The following is a 15,643-nucleotide window of genomic DNA, read 5'->3' on the forward strand; positions in this document are numbered from 1 at the left end:
TTACTTTTTCCATTGTAACAAGAATAAAACCCTTTTTCTCTCAAGTAATTCTCTAGCCAGCAAGAAACCATTGAATGTCTTAGTGAAAGAGTCTTTATATGTCTTTATGTGAGTAGCTTTTTTTTTTTTTTCATTAAACTGGTGCATATCTAGATACTATAAAGGTCCTTTGGATTCTTAAGGTTGTCAAAAATGAATAGTTTGTTTCTTCTTGCTGTCTGAAATTTATCTGACAAAATGAAGTTCAACATAAAGCACAGATAGGTAATGAAAACGGCTATTGTGCAGGTAGAAAATCTGTAATTAATTAAGTGGGCGGCATCTGGATGTGACCACGATCTATTTGTGAAGGGCTGTAAATAGCATCAAAGATTTGTGAGTATTAGGTCTGTGGACAGCAGGAAATATTTGAAAGCCAAAGTAGGATCAAATGTTTGGGTAAAAATTATGGTTATAGCTAACCACAAATCAAGTGAGAGCCATTAGAATGTTGTTTGTTACCCTGTGGTTGGATGTAAATTCTCAACATTGCTCCTTTGATTTGTAAAGCAAATGGGGGTTAGGCTGCAGCCTTGAAGACCCGCGAGACATTGAAGTAAGACAAGCAGGCCCTATTGTCTTTGTTGTGCTCTGCCTTTGGAAGTTTTCTGAAGGTATGTCCTGCTCTACAAGTATAGGCATGGTTCCTCACTGTTGAACACCGTTTATTTTGTTTCCACTGAAGGACACGCACCACTGAACCTTGCACTTTGTTTGTACATGCCAAGTACCTCATACAGTGAAATGCTTAAAAAGCTGACTGTGTGGTGTAATTTGCTTGCTGTTCTATTAGAATACTATGAAGCACATACATTTTGGCTCCCTCAGGGATCAGCAAGGCTGAAAGCAGTTCCTGGAAACCTGGATCATTCTCTTTTACAAACAGCTCCAGTGAATGAGGTGTACGTCTAGGGGGGGATCTCACCAGGAGAGATGTACTGTGCTAGCTATTACTGTCTAGCATTCACAAAATCTTCACTGGTGTCTCATTTAATGCCTGTCACACATAGAAATGAAAGGAATAATCTTCATCTAACTGTAGGAGTTAAATCTCTAAGTTCATACATGAAGGTCAGTGGTTTTAACAGTGGCCAGAGAAAACCAGTATTGTTATTCTCAGCTTCTTCACATGTTGAGGAGAGAGCCATCCAGCCAATCTCTAGACAGCCTTGCTTAGACCTGGGGGGAAAAAAAAAAACCAAACAAAAAAAACCCAAAAAACAAAACACAGAGAAATTGGGGTCCCCCCTAGTGGAGAGGAGTGGGTTGTATCAAAGACAAGAAAGAAGAGTTGGGGTAGAAGTGTCAGAAGCTGGCTGTCTGGGAAAGGAATGTAAGTCCACTAACACAAATTCTGAAAGATGAGGAGCCAAACTTTCAGATGCCAAAGCAATATATGCTTTCTTGTTACTAATCTAAGGTACCTTCTGCATAGAGGGAAAGGATTAAATGAGCGGCACTTATGTGAGTTCCAGTTGAGTGAACTTGGTAAAGTTGTGACTTTCTTAGTTAGTATCTCTTGTGATGCCCTCTTTATCCAAGCTTCCTTGTACAAGTTCTGAAGGGGGAGCCTAGAATATAAACAGCAAACTAAAGCAATATTGCAAGCGTTTAATGACTTACTTAGCTCTTCCAGTCCAATATCATAAATGGCTTTGTGGATAAACTTAATACCTTGTGGAGTGTGTCATGTATTCATGTGATGTGCATTGCCATAGAACCCCATAGATAGATCTGCACATTTTTTGTTGTAGCTAAGAACTTTACCCATTCCAGTGTAGAATTCTGTTAAGATCTGATTTTACAAACGTTTACATTAAGTTTTATCCTACAGTTTTTACCTAGGTTAAAGTGACTGATCTGAGAAAAAGATCTTCATTTGTATGCCAAAATTGTTTTTTAATATTCTCTCCTTGGTATTGTGCATCAAATGTTTTTAATCACAGTGAGAAATTTAGAAGACTCAAATTGCTCAAACAGGGCTTGAAACTGTGTCAAATATATATTCTAATGTTTGGTTTTACTTTTTAATTAACTAACCTTACTGCTCATCATTAATTTTTCTGATTTACTACTTTGAATTTGTGCGTGTTTGGGGTTTGTAAAGGTATATTCACTAATTGCTGTGAATTTGAGCCATTGGAAAGAGAATGCACTAATGTTAAGTTGCACATGCAAATGAAGGGAGAGGTATAGATCCTCTGTGGTGTACAACTTGAAGTGTAGTAAGGCAGCTGAGTTTATATTAATACAAACTCATGGATGCTGGAGTTCTGAGTGAATAGAGTGGTACTAGTCATATAAAGGGACATACTTGAAAGTTTATAATTTCCTTTCTCAGCTATTTACTTACTTACATAGCCGTTACTTAGGGGAAAAAAACCAACAACCCAACTTTATTTTTATGGTGTTGCTTGGTTATAAAAGCAGGAGTTACTAGACATAAATATTCATCTGGAGAAAATGAGCAATGAGCTGTTCTTGCCAAACATCCTTGGCCTTTCTTACCATTTAAAATTTTGAGTTTATTGTTTTAAAAGTAATTTTTTCATTTCTGTGAGATGTCCATGATACAAATTTGGCTCTGAAAAAAGATGCTCAAGGCTTTCTTTAGGAAAAGAAACCTGGTACTGAAAGAATAAAAGGATCTTTGCTTTATGTTTGTTTTAGTTTAAAGATGGCGTGGCTTTTAATAATAGTACATAAATTAAACCTTAATTCTTGAAGGTATAAATGTAGATGTCTACATCTAGCCAGTTTTAATCAAGTTTGCTGCCTGTTCAGTAATGACTCGTAAAACTAACAGAGATACAACTAGAAGAGGTAAGAAAGAACCATTGCTAGTTGGTGGTACAACTTTGGATAGAAAATATGAAAAGGAGGTGATGGAGATCATCTTACAAGGTGTCCAGTGAAATAACCAGTGATAACTGGTACTTTTTATTTTGATAATCATTCATTTTTTTGTGGTTTCACATTTTTTTGTATTATTTCATGGTATTTTCACTTTTCTTCTTCTGGAGGAGGGAAAGGTGGAAGAGGGACTTTGGTAAGTAAAACACAAAAAAGAAAAGGAGAAGGGTTTATCTTTGACACATTCAGAAGCTTTTAACACTTTTTCTTCAAAAACATTCTTAAAGTAAATACCTTGTACTGGGAGCCCAAAATTGGACACAGTATTCCATTCATGGTTTCTCAAGTGTCAAATAGAGGTTATAATCACCTTCCATGACTCGCTGGCTTCACCCTTGCTAGTACAGTCCAGTAAGCAGTTGCTGTCTTTGCTGCAAGGGCACACCGCTTGCTCATGTTCAGCTTGTTGTCCACAAGGACCCCCAGGTCTTTTTCTGCAGAGCTACTTCCGAGGCAGTGACCACCCAGCCTGTACTGGTGCATGGAGTTACTCTGTCCAAGAGGCAGGACTTCTAATTTGAATTTTTTGTTGTTCCTGTCTGCTCATTTGTCCAGCCTGTCAAGGTCCCTCTAAGTAGCAGTCCTGCTTCCAGTATTTTGACTACTCCCTGCAATTTGGTATCATCTCTACACTGGGGGGGCAGCACACTCTTGTGTCACTGTCCAGGTCCTTAAAGAAATGTTCAACAGTATTGATTCCAGTAGGCCTCCCAGAGGGGTGCCACTAGTAACTGCCTGTCAGTTGGATTTTGGAGCAGTGATCACTGCCCTTTAAGTCTGACAATCCAACTGGTTTCCCACCCACCTTATTGCCGATTTACCCAGTCTGGATTTCTCCAGTTTGGCTTTAAGAATACAGTGAGAGATTATGTTAAAGGCCTTGCTAAGGTCAAAGTAAAAAACGTCCACTACTCTCCACTTATCTACTGAACTAGTCATTTAATCACGGAAGACAGTAGCTTGTTCAGGCATGTCTTGACATTGGTAAATCCATGATGGTTGTTCCCAGTAATTTTTTTTTTTGGTTCTTCATGTACTTGGAAATTAATTCCAGGATGACTGGCTCTGCAGTCTTTCTGAGGGCTGGGATTAGGGTGACCAACTAAGCCTCAGGTCCTCCTTCTTGCCCTTAATGAAGATGGAAGTGGCATTTGCTTTTTCTAGCCATTGGGTATTGCCACCAGTGACCATGACCTCACTGTGATGTCATCCAACTCCATTGGCACCCTTGGTTGCATCCCATCTGGTTCCAAAGATTTGTGTACATAAAATTTTTTCAGGTGCTCTCTTATTTGATCTTTCTCTACTCATTTCCACAGACTCAGTGGGATTGATTTAATTTTACACAAAAATACAAGTGAGTGGAAAATAATAGAATATATACTTCTCTTTGATACACTTAAAACCAAAAGTCATTTAAATTTCTTAGTAAATTTTGGATTGTAAAGACCACGGAATTGACATAGTTCTGTCTTGTCAAATCCATAAAGAGGCCAACTCCTGTGACTTGGCAAATTTCCAGTTGATGTCAACTTTGAAGTCGATGAGGATTCCTTTTGAGGAAAGACAACAGGATTTGGATTAAAATACTTATTTATGATTGATAAATGAAGTCCACCTGGTCTCCAGACAAGGAGAACACATGATGCAAGAAAACTCAGTTTGAGAGTTTGTCCTTCCTTTCAGTTTTGTATAACATTTTATTTTAACATTTCAGGTTAAAATACCTCCCAAACAAAAAGAAATCTTTGGATTGAGTGATGAATTTTAAGAACATATTACCAATAACAAAATTTGTTACTCATATAGAGGCTAGATTGAAAAGAATAGCAATACAAACTTTGTGTTTAGATGTGGGAAATCAACTTTTTTTTGCATGGACCTTCTACATTTTGATTTCACAAGGATTGTAAGTGCCACCTTGTGGACAACATTATTAATCTTGTATTTTGTTATAGGACACAAATTGGTGAGGTAGGATAGTAAAATTAGTTTCAAATTCTGTGATGGAAATTAGTTACATTTTCTTTGGGTATTGGAGGATTTTGATTTATTGTATTTCGCAGTATTGTTAATTGATGTTCTGAGACTTTACCTTCTTGATTAGTATATGAGTATTCTGTAAGAAATCTCTGAAGTGAAAGCGTATTACTATTGGCTTCAATGGCTGTGAATAAAGCCAAACTCTCCTAGTCTTACTGTGCAGTCTTACTAGTTCATGATTTTTGCAGTTACTGCTGAAATACCTTTCTTGGTCGCTCTCAGATCCTGAATGCTAGCTTGCGCGGATCACAGATCTGGTTTGAATGGCAATTTGTTACATGATATGTAGAACTTTACTAAGGACTGTAAATAGCAGTAAACCAGGTCTTTTAATTAGTAAGTTTCCCTTTTTCTCAGCTACCCAAGCTTTAGGTTCTCTTCAAAGTCCCTCTAAATAGTCACCAGATAGCCCCACCCTATTTGAGGGGAGACCAAGCATTTGTTCCCAGTAGTATTAAATAATACAGCCTTTTGTTTAGTAATTTAAAACCTTTCAAGGATCATATTTTTCTTAAATCTTTTAACGTTCCTGGATTAAGAAGAAAAAACAGTATTTCCCCCTTAACTTTAAAAAGAACGTTGTAGCATGCAAGAACAGATACACTCTACATTTATTTTCTTCTTCTTGCGCATTACTAAGAGCTTCAAGACTGTTTAGGTTTTGAACCACTGTTGGTTGCAGTGTTACATCATGACACAGCAAAATGTAGGTAACAACTGCCCAGTGCAAGCTCCCCCTGATTAGGGGAAAAATGAAGATTGTGCATTCTCTGCTTATTTTGATTCCGAGAGTTTTAGCTTATGTAGAGCAATATTAATTTGCTTATTTGGGATTTCTTTTTTCTATTCAGTAAGCAAGCTGCATTTCTCAAAGCAGGAGATCTCTTGCCCTTTAACTGGAACTTGGAGTAGTGGGGTAGTTTGACAGTCAGAGGAAAAAGGAGTACTAATTTGGTCAGTCTCATCTACAGCATCAGGAGCAAGAAGGGCATGCTGATCCATGGGAGAAGATGAACCTGGAGCTGAGAATCTCAGCAAACCAGGCAGATGGTGGCCTTACCAAAAAGGGTGTATGTCCCCAGTTCCAAAGCAAGTAGGGCAGGTCTGCTGGTGGTTGCCAGACTCAGCCAACAGTCCAGATATCAAGGCTAATCCCTAATGATGAGCTAGATCCTACGTCAAGACAGAAAATCAAGTCAGCAGGTCAGGACCAGGGTCAGAATTGGGGTGGTGCAAGATATGGCACAGGTGTACCTGCAGCATAGTTCAGAGACCAGTGGTGATACCCTGAACTTAGAAGCACCTCCTGGGAAGAAGGAGGGTAGGAGGCATCTCAGCCCTGTGGTTCAAGACTGGATAGCTGCATTATGAACTAGACAAAACTCAGCTTTGTCTAGTTCAGAGCCTGGGAAACCAGGCTGAAGAGGCTTTATCCTGCAACTGCCAAGCTCTGGTTGCAGTGTTTCTGGACACCTTCCTAGTGAGCGCAATGCCAGAATTTCTAGCCAGTCCTGCTCTGACTACCAGATGCAGCTGCAGCACTGAAATCTCAGAGGTGCTCACATTGGCTCTTTTTCCTGCTTCTTAAACACAATCTGCTTCCTAGCCAAAGCTCCTTTTTTTGTAAGCGTGCTTTCACCATGTGATTCTTACATTTCTCTCATGTTTTGCAATGTGTACTGATTTACCAAACCATGTTACCCAACTTATGTTAGACTGATGTTGATTTAACTGGAACTGAACCTAAGCAGCTTCAGGCCCAGAACCGGAAACCTGAAATGAGCCAAAACCCATTCTGGTTTCACTTTCTGCTTCTCTGGTGAGTTGTCTTTTATGTTTAGTTTCCCAAGACGTTATTCAACCTAATTATTTGCCCAATTTTTCTGTTTTCAGTTGCAGTGGAATTGAATCTCAGTGATGGTCATGATTCCCCAGCTCTTGCCATTCTCACTGACAGTTTTTCTTAGCTTCCATGGTTGTGTTTCAGGCTGTGTGTTAAATGACATCAGTATTTTCTGTGTTGCATTGGGGACCAACAAAACTTGCTGCCTTTTTGTGGGATCAGTGAAGAAGGAATTGATTCAAAACTGGTCTTCAAATCAAAGGAACTCTAATAAAATGACTTTCTCAGAAGTTTGTCAAAAGGCTAAACTGGATTACATGTGTATGTCTAGATGTTGTCTTACCCAAATGGATATTTGATGATTGAATAACAGATTGATAAAGCAGCAAAGCTTCTGTTCAGACTTCATACTTTATTAGAGGTGGGTATAGTGTTTGCTAAATTAGTTTAAATCTTGTATCAGTTCTTAGAGACTCCCAAGTCCTGTAGTTAGTTAGAGTTCTGTTTATGTGAGAGAGAGCGTTTTAAATGACAAATAAAGGAGTCGGTATGCAGTTTGGCCTCAGGAGCATATGTGCAAACTTTTGTTTCAGAAATTGCAAACAAGTTCTGTGAATAGATGACAGAAAGGAGAACAGATATCATCACTAAAAACACATTTGAAAGCTTCTCAGACTTACTGGAGGAAAGCATAGCTAACCTCCGAGACAGCAACACTGGCAAGATCTTAATGAGGTAACTAGTGTGTAAGAGAACTCCCAGAAGGGCAAATATTTACAGCTTTAGCTTGAAGCCTGTCACAGACAGGAAAAAAAACCCCTGTTATGTATTACAGACAACAATATTTACATACTAAATGCTTTGCTAAAATGTCAATAACAGTGTCTGCAGGTGTGAATTTAACATTGAGATGGGTAAACCTGTTAGGGATTGATAAAACAAATCTTCTGGTTCTGGCTACAACAGCAATAATCATTTCCAGTGGCAAAAGTGTGAAAGAAATTAAGGTATCTGTGAAGCAACCACCAAGTATAAAAGGTTATCGGTGACTGTTAATTTTTTTTTTCTTTGTCTCATCTAGCTTTATGTAGTTGTCCTGGTGGGCTTGAGGTTTGTTAATTTAAGTTGAAATTTGAGAACTAAACAGTAGAATCATAAACCAACTGTGAAAATGAACAACATTATATTCCTTCAGAGTTCAAGACCTTTAGAAGACTAGATACAGACAAAAGAGTCCCCATGGAGACCTCCTAAGTTATTGTCTGAGGTGAAAGGGCTCTGAAAGGCCATTAATCATGCTGCATTTGTGGTACAAGGAATCCCACAACTTTAAGTTGAAAATCCTCCACACTTACAAAGGGCTGTAAAATAAATAGTGATTTCAGCAAGCTATTCCTGGTGAATCAAGAAATTACACTCACTCTTGTATCTTTTGCAGATGGCATTTCGCTGGAGACTAGAGCTAATTGGCCCAACTCCCACTGATTTCAAAGGGAACCTTTCCACTGATTTCAGTGGGATTTGAATCAAGAGTAACAAATATCATACAAATACGTTTCTCCATGAAGTAGATATTGCTGGGCAGATTTTAGAATATCTGACCACTTACTGCACATATACTATGCTCATTAAATGTGTGTGTGGAGGAGGAGGGCATTAGAAGATATTCAGAAGAAAACATCCCTACTAATCCTTTCAAAGCTCCCTGTATATTCTTGGCTGAAGAACCCACTGAATTTGATCAGCTGTGTGTCTAGACCATGGTCACTGAGACATTTTATATGAAGGTAATGCACCATCTTGTAGCACAATTGCAGTGCAAGGGAGCTAAAAAATATAAAAATCTAGTGTCCACTAGATGCTACATCATGAGGAGGTCTGGAATATTCAGAGGAAGGAGAGTTGGACACTGAGTGCAACTGACTGCTGGTGACAAAATAAAACACCAACTTTTGGTGCTGAGCAGTTTTGTGCTGTGACTGACTTCATCCCTGCATGTTTTTTGAATGGGAAGGAGAAAGAAGAATCCATTTAAGGGCTGAGGAGGAAAAGCAAGGACTTCTTGTAGAGGTCGAGAGCAGAGTACTTTCTGAATATATAATGGAGCAGACTTGTGTTTTCTGGCAACTTCTTCTGAGTAAGACATCAATGGAATACCATAGGAATGAAATCCCAGATGTCTGGTAATTTGACAAGCTCTTTATGTTGTAACCTCAAATGTCCTTGTGCGAAAGTGGCTTGATAACAATAATTCATGCAATGTCATGAAGTAGCATGTGTAATTTTTAATTGTCAGCAGTTTATGCTGTGTTATCTGTATACACTTTCTTTTTAAGAGCTCTTACTTCTGTCATGCTCCTGCCCAAAGGCTTTTAAATTCTGAATGTCAGTCTGACTGCCAGCAAATGAGTGCCACAGAAAATGCATAGGGGTCTCTTGCATCAGTCAGGTCAGAGAATTGAAATTTCAGAAGCGGGTACTGCATGACAGCATTTCAGTGTTGAGCTTACACGTAAAGCAGAGCTTTCTGTTTAAACAAACTAAGCTTGGTGCTCAGATTTGTTTATAGCTGTGAGAGTACAGAAAAGGTGGTATTTCCAAAAGCCAATAAATAAAATTCAATCATGGCAATGCAATAAAAACTTTTCAGTGTATGTTCTCAGAATTATGGAATAGTGGACATTGCAAAGTACAGTTGTTGAATTCAGTCATTTTAATTTCCTCTAATGTGGGCTTTCCAAATAATGTCTGTTTAAAAAATTACAGAACCTCTAAGTAATACCAAAATGTTGTTAACTAGAAATGAAAGTGAAGATTTGACAAGACAATAAATGCCTTGTCCATCTTGAACAAAATTCTCAAAGGAAACAAATTGTATGTTTAAGAAAAGTAAATGACTTTTAAATGGTTCCAATGATCTGCTCATGTGTTTAAGGTGAGGAATTAAAATAAAGCCCAAAACCACCATCTTTTTCACCGATACATTAAGTTGAGCAAATATTAGGAGAATTACATTCACAAAGAAGAAACTGCAGTTTAATTAACCTGTGTCTGGGCTCTCTTTTACATCTCTTCTTTTTGTCTTCCTCTGTTTACCTCAGCCCTTTCTAACCATTTGCAGTCAATTTGAATGATGGGATTCGAGTATTTTCTGTAAACACAAATGACAGTGTACATGTTCAAAAAACACTGTGAAGCTGTGGTCACTAGATCAGCCTGTATTCTGTATGCATTTGAAATGAAGCATATGTTAGCAGCCAAAAGAAAAGGAAAAAACCACTGTTGAGTTGTTGGTGCTCTCAAGAGTAGTGTATCAATGAACAGCAACAGGAGGGAGGTGATAATGGTAGAAGAAAGGAATAGCTAAGATTGAATCAGTTCAGCCCCCCCCATGCAGTGAGAAACAGTGAGAAATGTTGTTTATAGTGTAAAAAGTGGCAAAATGAATAATATCAGAAGTATGCGATGATATATTCTCAGGATTAAGAGAGCACCAAGAGGAGAAGCTCTATGGATGTTAGATGACTGTTCCTCCTAAGGCCTCTTTCAGCTGCAAAGATTCCTACAGATTTCAGTGAACTTAGTTGAAATCCATATAGCATATTGTGAACTTTAAATACTGGAAGGAAAGCTTCCTAGAAAGTATTTGTCAATGTTTTTTCTGTAAGTTATAGTAGAGCAATTTATATTGTTCATTGTATGTTTGTAGAGGCACCTAATACAAGTTACTAGAAGAGCATTAGAAATGTAGTTAAGCAGCTGTTGAACTGTCATTCCTACAGGTCATTGTTCTACAACTGTAGTCTAGTTAATAATTCAGTTGATGCACAAAAGAGAAAGAAGTTAGTCTCACATTCCCATAGCTGTGTTGGCCCTACAGTGCTAGGGAAAATGAGACTTTTTTTCCTGGTTTCTGCAGCAACAGGGTTTCTAACTTGGTTACACTTGCAGAACAATTTTCTTGAGGAGGGACACATTAATAGGAGCTTTAAGATTGGATACGGGAAACCAAGTAAAACTAGTGGTATAATGGAGGCATGGTCTTGGAGTTATATCTGGAAGGAGTTTGGGGTTCTCCTGCAGACCTCCGGTATGACTGCAGGTTGTTCTAGCAATCTTATCATTCCAGATTTAAAAACAACCTGAAAAGGCAGGTTCTTATTTATACCTTCTCCTGACCATGCCCATGGGTGACTAATTTGTGGCTCTTGAACAGCTCGATCATCATCCTTCTGTTGATTGGGATATTGTTGTGAGTGATGGTGGACTGTGGTATGTGGAGGGTCGCTTGATAGTCTGCATCTGTGTGTGTGGGTTGTAGGGTTTTCTTTGTCGGACATCCTGGTGTTTCCTGTGTTTCTGGCAGCTGTGTTCTGCTGTGGGATGCGGTGTTATGGTGCTGGGTGAGTCAGCTATGCCGTGTTTTTAAGGGGTTTGGGAGAGTGTCTTGTCTATAATTCCTAGTTACAATGATGCCTGTAACAGCAAGCCCCACTTTGGCATTTCTGTGCTTTGCACAAATAAAACCAAGTTTTATTCTGAGGAATACAGAGGTTCTAAGTATATGTGGTTACTTTTCTGCTTTTTAAAAACTTAAAGACAGCGCTGTCAGATTCAAGGTATATTAAGTACCTGCTGCTTATCTTAAAAGTGTCTCTTGAGGATCTGGAGCTTCCCCTCTAGCCAACTCAAATTCAAGGCTGTATTCTAGAGGTAAATACCATGTGGTTTGTCTGTTCACTATTTAGCTGCCAACCATTCCAACTGCATGTGCACATGCAGTCACAGATTCCTACTTATCTCCAGGCTATACTTAGGCCATAACCAGTATGAAAATTCCAGGACATCAAATCTCTTTCCTGGCTTGCTGATGAAGTGCTTTGTATGTTGTCACAAAAAAAAAGCTGATTTCTCTTATAGATAAGTTGTTTTTTAATGATACTGTTACAAAAATATACAGCAACATCGTTTTTGTAAAAATACAGTTATATTCCTAATCAGTGAAGAAGTCTCTTAAAGTTAGAATCTCAGCTATTGAGAAGCTGGTTTACATGTTGTACATATTGTGGTTGCCTCACCTTAGTGTCCTGGGGGCAACACTAAATATCTAATGTACAAGTTCAATTGTGTCCGTTTCATTACTGGTTGAATTATTAAGAGAACGTCTTCCCATTTCTGTTTGAAAGGCTTGGGAAGCAAAAACATCAGACTGTATATGGAGAAGATATCTGACATGGCAAGAAAAGCTCAGTCTACCGTAGAAATTTGGCTACAGTATAGAAAGCTGTTTATTAAAATGGGGATGAAAGAAGGTCAAAGATGATTTTCTTAACAGCAGAAACATGAACAGTGTAGAGCAGGGGTTAGTTAGAAAGTTAAGGCATTTGGTAGAAAAGATCAAGAATGATGGAAGAATTATCTTGTTTTTACATGCTTTTATCCTTTCAGTTTTACCTTAAGTGACTCTAATATTCCCTTATCAGTTAAGAATCTTAGCTTTTTCCTTTCTTCTGTTAAATTGTTGCTGTATTTCTAGCTTATTATGACATCTTTCCTGACTTTCAGCTTCAGCGTGATCATAGATTTTGGGAATGATTTCTGTGTGTTTGAGCATTTTTTTGGTAGACACGAATAAACATATTCAGGAAAATTTTTAGTTTAGGGAAAAGCCAAATGAAACTTAACTTGAAAAATATTTGTAATGTTCCTACCCTTTTTACAATTGTTTTTCTCCTTCATCGTTTTCAGAGATGCCATAGTTTATTTCATTTATTTTGAAAGGACAGACTAAGTAAGGGTAGAAACATTTTATTCTGTGGACCTCAGTTAGGCATGTGTCTGGGGACCTTGGAAGTCTTGCTCAAGAAGAAAACCAAGAGAGGAAAACTCAGAAGAGGCAGTTTCCACTGACATTGCTATGGATCACTGGAACTTCAATTTCTCTGAAAAATTCTAAATTAAGCTAGTGACAGGTGAAGCACTAAATTGTTGTATAGTGCCACGCAGACAATAGAACCTAAGAAGATAGTGCAAATCTAATTAGTAGCATGATTTCTTGGGAAAATTGTTGTATTACAGTGTATAGTCTGCTCTCTGTATGCTTCATTTGTACATTATATGGATGAAGAGCACAGTGACCTCTGCTTTTGTTGTGCTGGTATTTTATTCAAAGTTGCAAAGTGTGCATCCTTGGCATGGATTACTCAGGTGCAATTACAAGAAAACACAATAAGCTACAGAAATAACAAGATACCTGGAAAAAACCCCACAGGATTTCTTAAAAAAAGATTCAACTGATTTCATGGACCCAAGAAAAACAAAATAATAACTGTGTGCTGAGAAGACCAGATTTGAGTCATCTACCACATAACCTTGAAGTTACTACCTATTTACAGGTCAGCTTTAAAGCGTTTTCTTCCTCCTGCTTGTTTTTTTCAGCATCATATAATGGCAGAAGTTCAAAGCAATGATTTCAGTACCAGTCTATCTTTAATTCTGCTTTATCTTGACTTGATTTAAAGTGATGTTCCCTTATAGTGCAATATATGCAGATTTACATTTATATGAATGCTGGAAAGGCCAGACTCCTGACATTTGGATCAGAGTCTGTGATATGTAATTAACAAAGATACACAGTTAGAACCCATTCATCCCATCTTCCTTATCTGTCAGAAGCTAAATAGAAGTTTTGCAAAATCCTAAATGAATCCTAGTAAATAAATATCTTCTCCTCAAAAAATCATATTATTCTGAATTAATTCTGTAGATTATTTGTTTTAGATGAAGTCTAACAAGAGTAGTTTCATGGAGAGTTTGAATAGTAGTGTTACCGCCTCAATATTTATTCTTTTTAGACCATTTCATAGATATTCCAGGAAAAAAAAAGGCAAGAAGAAAATAATATTACTGTAAGGGTGACATATTTGATAATACCAGCTAAATGACATATATGATAGTGCTAGCTTTATGATTTATCAGCTAATATTCCTACATCAAAACCCTCAAATCTCTGATAGAATTTCAAAATACTTTATCAAATGGTCTTTGTTAAAGGCTTAAGAATGTGGGCAGTCTATTTCTTTCAGTCACTGTTAAGAGAATATATGCCCTCTGTGTTGAATTTCTCTAGAGTCATGTGTCCTGATTTGGATCTTAATCCTTGCTTGTTAATTTAAAGTCCTTGTAAGGTACCTATGAAAAGTGTCTGTAGAGTATTTCACCTTCAGGGTAAACCAAGTAATCTGTGCTGCTTCTTGCTTGCCCTTAATGTATACATCTAACCAGTATGCATTCTCTGCCTTAGGTGGCAGACTGCATACGAGTAGTTCTTACTCTGTTCACGCTTGAATCTTATTCTCTGTATGCCACTCAATCACCATTCTATATCTCTTTTCAGATTTAAATAATGTATTATTAAGATGAATATATTTCATGTTATAGCTGCTAACAGTACAAATGAAACTAGGTAACAGCAAGTGAGAGCTAAATATTATCAGAGAAGCATCTAGACACACTTACAGGATGTCATTTTTCTTTTAAATCTGTCTTTCTCTTTTCAGCACAAAATAATGTGACAGGATATGTGTGCTAATCATTCCATGTGTTGATAATGCTTCATGGATTACCCAGTTGCTGTCGTAGTTTTGCATGAACATGCAGATTTTCTTACCCTGACATAGTATTTTTCTAATGTAAACCAGAGTATTTTTACTGGTTTCTGCTCAGGTACCTGGATACTTACAAGGCAGAGAGACTCAAAACAGCTAATGTAAGATTTGGAGGATCTTACTTTTCTTGTTCCTTAAACGCAGCAAATAATTATTCTTTAGCATTAGATCCAGTAATTTTAATGAAATATTTCCTGTCAGAATAGTATTTAATAATTTATATAATCGTGCTTCTCTGTAGAAGTTACATGGTATTAAACAGCTTAAATCCTAATATATTCAAAATACATTTTTGAATAACTTGGATACTTTATAGGAGGGGGAAAAAAGTTAAGTATTTTAACTGAATCCTGAAAAGATATCAGCTAGCAAAGCTGATTTTAATTGTTTTGATATTTCATGATTTTTGTTGGATTCACTATCAAACGGTGTTGAACTACTTTGGAAGAATGACCGGAAGTTTGAGAAAGGAGGTGTGACTAGTTCTGATACTGTTATGTTGTACCACCCTATAAGACTTATGTACCAAGTTTTTCAGAACATGGAGAGGAGAAAGAGTAGCTTAAAAGTAAAGGCATCATCTTTTGTAGTTAACCCCCAGAAATCACCCACAATGCTAACAGTTAATCTCAATAGTTCTATTTATTCCACAGAGCAGATGACAAAGAACATGTTTTTTGATGGCTAAATCAGTAATACCAAGTTGGGGGAGATGTAGTATTGCTCAGGCAGAACAGCAAAAATGATGGCTCCCTTGAAGCTCTGTTTTATAGGACTGTAGCATATAAAACTTAATTATCAGTAAGCTCAGCAATTTGTAGAACTAGGATTTATTGGTAATGTACAGTGTTAAAGCAGGTCTCCCACCAGTAGCCAGGTATTCTTCTGCTACCTGCTTAACTTCTTTAGTGGTGTTTCAGGCCATTCACCTTGCTTGATTACTCTTCTCACAGTACCCTGCCTAACATTTCTTTAACAGCTGAATCAGCTGTGGTACATCCGTAACTGTCCCTAACCCTTTTCCTAGAATTTTGTACTTATACTTAGGTGTGACTTCTAGTAAACATTCTATTCATCTGCCTTCTAGCCCCATGGATGCCCAGACTCCAAATTACTTACGTATTACAACTTTTAGCTG

At 37.6% G+C, this 15,643-nt stretch overlaps 1 protein-coding gene across 1 annotated transcript in view; it reads left to right on the forward strand.

Moving 5' to 3' along the window:
• Positions 1–15,643, forward strand: part of THSD4 (thrombospondin type 1 domain containing 4) — a 308,530-nt gene that overhangs the window by 213,248 nt on the left and 79,639 nt on the right. The window lies entirely within an intron of this gene.

The sequence above is a fragment of the Strix aluco genome, chromosome 12 (assembly GCF_031877795.1).
Source record: "Strix aluco isolate bStrAlu1 chromosome 12, bStrAlu1.hap1, whole genome shotgun sequence".
In the NCBI taxonomy this organism is placed as follows: Eukaryota; Metazoa; Chordata; class Aves; order Strigiformes; family Strigidae; genus Strix; species Strix aluco.